The 9359-nt window shown below is 57.5% G+C and overlaps 1 non-coding gene across 1 annotated transcript; it reads right to left on the bottom strand.

Moving 5' to 3' along the window:
- Positions 1 to 9281: 9281 nt before the first annotated feature.
- Positions 9282 to 9353, bottom strand: TRNAP-AGG (transfer RNA proline (anticodon AGG)). The gene has a single exon. It is a non-coding gene; the product is annotated as a tRNA-Pro (tRNA).
- Positions 9354 to 9359: the final 6 nt, after the last annotated feature.

Consider the following 9359-nt stretch of genomic DNA (forward strand, 5'->3'; position numbering starts at 1 on the left):
CTGCAAGCTGAGACCATTTCCTCTTGTCCTGAAGGCAGTCTCAGACCCTTCTCGGTGCTGCCTGTTGGCAGGATGGGCGTGAACTTGAGTACAGTGAGTTCCATTCAAACACGAGGACACAGGAACTTCACTGTGAGGGTGGTCAAGCAGTGGAACAGGTTACCCAGAGAGGCTCTAATTTCTCCATTCTTAAAGACACTCTCTGCTCCAGGGCTCTGCCACCCTCACTGGAAAGAAAATCTCTCCTTGTGTTGCACCGGAACCTCCTGTGTTCAGGTCATACCCCTCTTGCTTGTCCTATCCCTGGGCCCCACTGAAGAGAGCCTGGCACCTTCCTCTTCACACTCACCCCTCAGATATTTGTGGACATTGATAAAGTCCCTTCTCAGCCTTCTCTTCTCCAGACTAAGCAGCCCCAGGGCTCTCAGCCTTTCCTCACAGGAGAGATGTCAGTTGTCACAGCTCAATCAACACCAGCTAGTTGCAGCTGACCTCACCTGCTGAGTCTGCTTTGCTTTAGCAATGGCTTGTCTCAGCCTACTGCTCCTCTCCTTGACTGAATGGGATGAGATTGAACAAGTGCAGAGTTCTACACTCTGTCCTGCTACTCTGCTCTTGAAGCCAGGCTATTGCACACTTATCTGAAGAGAAGCAGAGGCCAGCTAGAACCAGCCCAACTGTTGCTCTGACCCTCTACTCACTGCACCTTACGCAGGCTGTGCTTATCTCTTCACTTCCGTAACCAAACCACAACGCTGATTGCTGCTGGAACCTTCCAGCCTCCTCCTGCAGGAAAGCACAGCTTGGGGCTATGGATAAAGGGCAACGTTTCACAGCTCCAGAACAGAGGAAAGAAGGACAAAAGGTCAGAGTGCAGAAACAGCATCAGAAGCGGTCGAAGCAGTCGCTGAGAAGAGCACAGCGGAGGACAATGGCAACCAGAGCTGATTGTGTTCAGATGTCAATACAGGAGTGTGAGCTGAAGGTTGCCATTCTCAGCTCTGCTGGCCCAGACTTCCTGACACAAGCAAAACCAATACCGTGTGCTCGGTGGAGCAACCCCACACCGTCACTGAGAAGGGGTTGTGGGGTCAGAATCCTGCCCCTGAACTCTCAGAAACTAAACAACTTTGCACAGAGCGAGGACCCCAAGCAGCTGGAAGGCTGGCTCAGGAGCAGTGTGGGCAGCAGAGCCAATGGCATCCTGGGCTGGCTCAGGAGCAGTGTGGGCAGCAGAGCCAATGGCATCCTGGGCTGGCTCAGGAGCAGTGTGGGCAGCAGAGCCAATGGCATCCTGGGCTGGCTCAGGAGCAGTGTGGGCAGCAGAGCCAATGGCATCCTGGGCTGGCTCAGGAGCAGTGTGGGCAGCAGAGCCAATGGCATCCTGGGCTGGCTCAGGAGCAGTGTGGGCAGCAGAGCCAATGGCATCCTGGGCTGGCTCAGGAGCAGTGTGGGCAGCAGAGCCAATGGTATCCTGGGCTGGCTCAGGAGCAGTGTGGGCAGCAGAGCCAATGGCATCCTGGGCTGGCTCAGGAGCAGTGTGGGCAGCAGGACAAGGGAGGTTCTGCTGCCCCTGTGCTCAGCACTGCTCAGGCCACCCCTGCAGTGCTGTGCCCAGTTGTGGGCTCATGAATTGCAGAGAGATGCTGAGGTGCTGGAATTTGTTGAGAGAAGGGTAGCAAGGAGCACAGCCCTGTGAGGAGAGGCTGAGGGAGCTGGGGGGGTGCAGCCTGCAGCAGAGGAGGCTCAGGGCAGAGCTGATTGCTGCCTGCAGCTGCCTGCAGGGAGGCTGTAGCCAGGTGGGGTTGGGCTCTGCTGCCAGGCAAGCAGCAAGAGAAGAAGGGGACAGAGTCTGAAGCTGTGGCAGGGCAGGTCTAGGCTGGATGTTGTTAGGAAGTTGCTGGCAGAGAGAGTGATTGGCATTGGAATGGGCTGCCCAGGGAGGTGGTGGAGTGGCTGTGGCTGGAGGTGTTGCAGCCAAGCCTGGCTGGGGCACTTAGTGCCATGGTCTGGTTGGTTGGGCAGGGCTGGGTGCTAGGTTGGGCTGGCTGAGCTTGGAGCTCTCTTCCAACCTGCTTGATCCTACGATTCTAAGCTTGGCTGTGGGAGTTCTTGCCAGGCCTCCCCAGTTCCAGCTGACTACTGCAGTTCTGGCACTGCCAGTTGGTGTTGTACAGCTCACTGTGGGGTTTGGTTGTGCAGCTCACCCGTGGGGTTTGGTAACAGGCACCTTTGATTTGCAGCCGCTAAGACGCCAGCGCCCAGGGTGCGAAATGTCTGAGGCTGCCTCTCCTTTCTTCTGCTCGCTCTGAGGTCAGAGGAGAGGGAAGTTTGCACAAAAATCAAGCACCATAAACACCTGTAGTGTTCCTGGGGTGGGAGGCTGCATTCCTTATCAGCAGTCCTCTGCTCTTCTCACATCAGGAGCAAACAGAAGCTATTGCCTTGGCTCCCCACCACATCTCACTGAGGCAAAGTGCAGGGATCAGGTTTCTCTTACTGCAACAGCAGAGCTGGCAGGCACACGAGACCTGAAGGTGCTTGTTTAAGAAAATCAGCCTCAGTTCACTCGGGATATGCTTGTGAGAGGTCAGCTCCCTTGGAACCAGTGCTCACTGAATTGTGCTGCTGTACTTGGAATGGAGCAAAGGTGGAGGTGGGGAGAGAGAGGCTGGAGGTGAGGAGGAAGTTGTTGAGCAGGAGAGTGGTGAGAGGCTGGACTGGGTTGCCCAGGGAGGTGGTTGAGGCCCCATGGCTGGAGGTGTTTGAGGCCAGGCTGGCTGAGGCTGTGGGCAGGTCCCTGGGCATGGCAGGGGTTGGGTTGGGACTGGCTGCTCCTTGTGGTCCCTTCCAACCCTGACTGACTCCATGATTCTGTGAAGGTGTTCTCAAAGGCTGGGCAGCAGAGGCTGCACAGTGCTGCTCAGTGCTGTGTCTCTTTCGGGAGCTGCATCTTCCCTCAGAAGGGTTCTCAGTGGAGCAGAGCAGAGCAGAGCAGAATCCCCTCTCCTGACTGCTGCCCATGTTTCTCTTGGTGCAGCCCAAGCTACAGCTGGCAGCTCCTGCCCAGGTTTCATCACACCTCTTGCTGCATTATGTAATGGCATCCTCTGGCATTTAACTGGGAGCCAAAAGCTGTCACTGAATTAAATATTTGGACTGGCACTGAAGCTTCACAAACATTTAAATGAGCTCTGGGCAGAGTTTTTCTGCTGTGAGTAGCCTCCCTAGATCTTTGGAAGCCATCGAGGTAGTTCAATGTTTGACTTAACCTGAGCAGGATCAGGCCTCCAGAACACTTCTCAGAATCCCTCCTGAAGATGTTTGCTGAAGCACTTAGTGCTCAGCTGAGGCACTCAGCTTGCAGATTGCGCAAGGAGGGGGCACGCTGAGGACAGCACAACTCAACCTCCCCTCTGGGAAGCTTCCAAAAGGCCAAAGCAAACCATGCAAGACCTTTCTGCAGAGCCTGCAGCCACCAGAGCATGAGCACACTGCTGCTGAGCAGAAGGCTTTGCTCCTCATGAGAAAGCACAGGAACCATAGAATGGTAGGGGCTGGGAGTCACCCCTGGAGGTCACTGAGTCCAGCAGGGGCTGGGAGTCACCCCTGGAGGTCACTGAGTCCAGCAGGGGCTGGGAGTCACCCCTGGAGGTCACTGAGTCCAGCAGGGGCTGGAAGTGACCCCTGGAGATCACTGAGCCCAGCAGGAGCTGGGAGTCACCCCTGGAGATCATTGAGTCCAGCAGGGGCTGGAAGTGACCTGATTTAAAAGTGGTAATGATCTCCTCATCCCAATCATTGATAAAGACATTAAACACAACTGGCTCCAAACCTGAGCCTTGGGCTGGCTGCCCACTGCAGTTGCCTCCATTCCCCACCACTCTTTGTCCCCAGCCAGCCAGTTCTGCACCCAGGGAAGCATCCACCTATCCCAGGAGGCTGCTGGAGAGACAGTGCCAAAGGCTTTGCTGAAGTGCAGGCAAGCAGCACCTAAGCCTTGCCCCTGTGCACTAAGCAGGTCACCTTGTCCCAGGAGGATCAGGCTGCCAGGCAGCAGCTGTCCTTCCCAGCCCCATGCTGACTGCCTGTGATCACCTGCTTGTCCTGGCCATGCCATGTGCAGGCACTCAACATTATCTGCTCCAGACGTTCCCCCAGCACCAAGGTCAGGCTGGCAGCCTGTGCTTGCCAACTTCCAGTCAGCAGGAACCTCCCCAGCCAGCCAGGAAAGGGGCTTGGTGAGCACTCCCCCAGCTCTTTCGGTCCCTTTGGGTGGCTCCCACCTGGCTCCATAGCCTGCATGTGCCTGTGGTGCAGTAGGTCATTAACCATTCCCTTTGGATTCTGGGGGGCTTCATTCTGCTTCCTGGTCCTGTCTTCTAGTTCAGGGGGCTGGGTACCCCCAGAACAACTGCTCTCACTATCAAAGCCTGAAGCAAGAGGACAATAAGTACCTCACCATTCTCTTCTCTCTTTGTCACTGTGCTTTCCCCCACATCCAGTTAAGGATGGGGAAGAAACTATAAGGGACTCTTTAGGCTGTCAGGGAGGGACAGGACTGACCCTGGGGGGTCAGGACTGGGGGGAATGGAGCAAAGCTGGAAACGGGGAGATTCAGACTGGGTGTTAGGAAGAAGCTCTTCAGCACGAGGGTGGTGAGAGGCTGGAGTGGGTTGCCCAGGGAGGTGGTTGAGGCCCCATGGCTGGAGGTGTTTGAGGCCAGGCTGGCTGAGGCTGTGTGCAGCCTGCTCTAGGGTAGGGTGTCCCTGGGCATGGCAGGGGGTTGGAACTGGCTGCTCCTTGTCCCTTCCAACCCTGACTGAGTCAATGACTCTGTTCTATGATCCTCCTTGGTCCTCCTTCAGTTACAAATGTATTTACAGAAACCTTTTTTGCTTGTGTGGCAGTACCCAGGTTAAAGTTCTAGCTGGGCTTTGGCCCTTCTAATTTCCTCCCTACATAATCTCACCACATCCCTGCAGTCCTCCTGAGCTGCCTACCCCCTTCTTCAATGGCCATAAATATTGCACTGATGGTACCAAAGGTCTGTTGACTCTGCTGGAGCTGATCTGAGAGCAGTCTCTGGAGACCATTCCGACCTACCTTGGCCACAGCCCAGGGCCAGTTCTGATCCCACACCATCCAGCACTGTGGAACTGTGGATGAAGCTCAGTTTGCAGACACCAAAGCAAAGCAGAGCTGCTGTGCAGGAAGGGCTCCGCTGAGCTGTGCTCCGCTGCCAACGCCACTGTGCCCTGCCTCTCTATGCCCCATCTCATGCTGTGCTCACCAAGGTGCAGCAGGACAGCAGCCCAGCTCATGCAGGTACTCACAGCCAGGAGATGAAGATGCCAAACCTACAAGAGTAAAGCTGTGCAGGATTCTGAACTAAGCCCAGCATCCAGAGACCTTCTGGTTCTCCAGGCATCAAGAGCCCTTCCCCGCCGGGCACCAGCTCACACAAGACGCAGACAAAACCTGCTCTTTCCTCGCCTGACCTCTTCAGGCTCTCAGAAAGACGGAATCAACACTGTCGTGAGCAGAACCTTCCTCTCCTCCTGAGCAGCCACTCGGTTCGGATGCCCACGGCCACCTGCTTTCCCGCTGCGTGGCTCTCCGCGGGAGCGCAGCGCCACCGAGCAGCGCCGCGCACGGCACCGCCTGGGAGCGCTCGCTGAGCACCGCTGCCTGCGGCTGCCGCCGAGCTGGGGCACGGCTGCTGCCTTTAGCCGTCCCCGCGTGGACCTGCCTGGCAAGAGCTTGGTGCGGAGCAGTGGAATGCGTGGAGCTGGAAGGGACTTTAAAGATCATCTGGTTCCAAATCCCTGCTACGGGCAGGGACACCTCCAGCCAAACCAGGTGGCTCAAAGCCTGCTCCAGCCTGGCCTGTCCTGGAGGCAGGGAATTAACGTGGCTAAGGAATTGTCTTAGAACCGCAGAATCAGGCAGGGCTGGAAGGGAGCACAAGGAGCAGGCAGTGCCAACCCCCTGCCATGCCCAGGGACACCCTACCCTAGAGCAGGCTGCACACAGCCTCAGCCAGCCTGGCCTCAAACACCTCCAGCCATGGGGCCTCAACCACCTCCCTGGGCAACCCACTCCAGCCTCTCACCACTCTCCTGCTCAACAACTTCCTCCTCCCCTCCAGCCTCACTCTCCACACCTCCACCTTTGCTCCATTCCCCCCACTCCTGACACTCTCTCACACCCTCAAAAGTCCCTCCCCAGCTTTTTTGTGGCCCCTTCAGATCCTGGCAGGCCACAATGAGGTCCCCTGGGAGCCTCCTCTGCTGCAGCCTGCACAGCCCCAACTCTTTCAGGCTGTGCTCACAGCAGAGCTGCTGCAGCCTCTCAGCATCCTCCTGGCCCTGCTCTGGACACTCTCCAGCATCTCCACAGCCCTCTTGTCCCAGGGGCTCCAGAGCTGGATGCAGTACTCCAGGTGGAGTCCCAGCAGAGCAGAGCAGAGAGAGAGAATCATCCCTCTTAATAGAATTGGTTTACTTTCCTGGGACCCTGTCCCCAGACTATATACAAAAGTTAGTTTAGTTTATTGACAGATTCAGTTTGATCAGGAATTTCTTCAAAAAAAACCAAAAGGATGTTATAAAGAACCTTGGAGGTTTAGGAAGTCAGGAAATGGAAAAGGCTAAGCTATAAACACAGCTGTAAGTCACTATCAGTCAGGCTGAGCAGAATCACAGAACCAACAAGGTTCTGGGCACCTTCCAGCACCTCAACAGCTCTCTGCAATTCAGGAGCCCACAGCTGGACACAGCACTCCAGGGGTGGCCTGAGCAGTGCTGAGCACAGGGGCACAAGAACCTCCCTTGTCCTGCTGCCCACACTGCTCCTGAGCCAGCCCAGGATGCCATTGGCTCTGCTGCCCACCTGGGCACTGCTGCCTCAGCTTCAGCTCCTCTCTCCCAGCACCCCCAGGGCCCTCTCTGCCTGGCTGCTCTCAGCCACTCTGGCCCCAGCCTGTAGTGCTGTTTGGGGTTGCTGTGGCCAAAGGGCAGAACCCTGCAATTGGCCTTGTTCAGTCTCATCCCATGGCCTCTGCTCACCCACCCAGCCTGGCCAGGCCCCTCTGCAGGGCTCTGCTACCCTCCCACAGCTCCACAGCTGCTCCTAGCTTGGTGCCATCTGCAAACTCACTGCTGCTGGACTCAATGCCCTGCTGCAGACCATCAGTAATGATGTTGAACAAGATTGGGCCCAGCACTGATCCCTGGGTGACAGCACTGGTGCCAGCTGGATGTGGCACCCTTCCCCACCGCTCCCTGAGCCCCAGTGACAGGCAAGCAGGACGAAGCAGGAAAGTGCTCTCCGGCCTCGCCTGCCAGCGGCCAGCAGCGCAGCCGCAGCCCACTAGAGGGCGCCGCGGGGCTGGCTCGGGCTCCGGCGCCCGGCCAGGGAAGCAGCCAGCAGCCAGGGACGGCAGCCCCAGGCGTGCCGCCTGCCCCAGCGCCTCGGCAGGGGCGAGCAGCGCGGCTCAGAACTGCACTTCTCACGCCGGTGCTGCAGGAGGGTCGGCAGCTGGAAGAGGTCTGCGTTGGCAGGCTTACCTCGGAGCTCGGAGAGGCTGGCATGCGTTAGTCGCAGGGAATGGTGCCTCAGCTCTTCTGGGGGGCCCCAAGTGAAGGCAGGGGAGCATGCGAAAATGCTCTGCAGGGCCAGGTTCTGTGCCGAGCCTGGCTGGTTTAATAGCGGTGAAACCCAAGAGCTTCGGGGATGAAATGGAGAGAGGAATGGAAGGGAGGCAGAGAAAGGAGCCTGGTCTGGTTCTGTTAGTAGGATGACCCAAAGCAATTGCCCAGGGCAGCCTTGGCACAGAACCCCCTTCCTGCCCTTTAACCATGAGCTGACACGGCTTGCCACAACCACTCCTCAGCTCAGTCTGCTTCAGAACATGTTCTGTGTATGGCATTCGTGGAAGCTGCTGTATGGAGGAGTGAGAGCATCTCAGCCCCATCTCTGCAGCCCTGAGGAGAGGGACTTGGGGGTGCTGCTGGAGGAGAAACTCAGCAGGAGCCAGCAGTGTGCACTTGCAGCCCAGAAAGCCAAGCAGAGCCTGGGCTGCAGCAGCAGCAGTGTGGCCAGCAGGGCCAGGGAGGGGATTCTGCCCCTCTGCTGTGCTCTGCTGAGACCCCACCTGGAGTCCTGCATCCAGCTCTGGAGCCTCTGGGACAAGAGGGCTGTGGAGATGCTGGAGTGTGTCCAGAGCAGGGCCAGGAGGATGCTGAGAGGCTGCAGCAGCTCTGCTGTGAGCACAGCCTGAAAGAGTTGGGGCTGTGCAGGCTGGAGCAGAGGAGGCGCCCAGGGGACTTTCTTGTGGCCTTCCAGCATCTGAAGGGGGCTCCAGAAAAGCTGGGGAGGGACTTTTGAGAGTGTGAGGGAGTGTCAGGAGTGGGAGGAATGGAGCAAAGGTGGAGGTGTGGAGAGTGAGGCTGGAGGTGAGGAGGAAGTTGTTGAGCAGGAGAGTGGTGAGAGGCTGGACTGGGTTGCCCAGGGAGGGGGTTGAGGCCCCATGGCTGGAGGTGTTTGAGGCCAGGCTGTGTGAGGCTGTGTGCAGCCTGCTCTAGGGTAGGGTGTCCCTGGGCATGGCAGGGGGACTGGCACTGGCTGCTCCTTGTGCTCCCTTCCAGCCCTGACTGGTTCTACGACCCCTTGTCCTGTCACAACAGGCCCTGCTAAAAGGTCTGTCCCCAGCTTTCTTGTAGCTCTTTCAAGTAAAGGCAGGCTGCAAGGTCTCCCTGGAGCCTTCTCTTGTCCAGGCTGAACAACCCCAACTCTCTCAGCCTGGCCTTACAGCAGAGAGGCTCCAGCATTGCTATCATGCTTGTGGCCTCCTCTGGCCCCAGTCCAATAGGCCTGTGTCTCTCCTGTGCTGAGGACTCCAGAGCTGGCCCTAGCACTCCAGGTGGGGTTTCTGAACAGCAGATTCCCCTCCCTCCCCTGCTCCCCACACTGCCAGCTGTGCAGCTGGCTCTGGGCTGTGAGCACACACTGCCAGTCCATGTCCAGCTTTTCACCCAGCAGCATCACCAAGTCCTTCTCTGCAGGGCTGCTCCTCATCCCTCCATCCTCTGGCCTGGATTGATACTGGGAATTAACCCAACCTGCATGCAGCACTTCGCACTTCCCCCTGTTGAACCTCCCGGCGTTCACAGAGGCTCACTTCACCATGTCCAAGTTCCCCTGGACAGCATCCAAGCCTTCAGGCACGTCAACCACATCCTTCAGCCTGATGCCATGAGAAAGAGAGAGAAAAAGAAGGGCTCGTCCGGGATTTGAACCCGGGACCTCTCGCACCCTAAGCGAGAATCATACCCCTAGACCAACGAGCCAACGCA

This window comes from Pogoniulus pusillus, chromosome 3 (assembly GCF_015220805.1).
Source record: "Pogoniulus pusillus isolate bPogPus1 chromosome 3, bPogPus1.pri, whole genome shotgun sequence".
Classification (NCBI taxonomy): Eukaryota; Metazoa; Chordata; class Aves; order Piciformes; family Lybiidae; genus Pogoniulus; species Pogoniulus pusillus.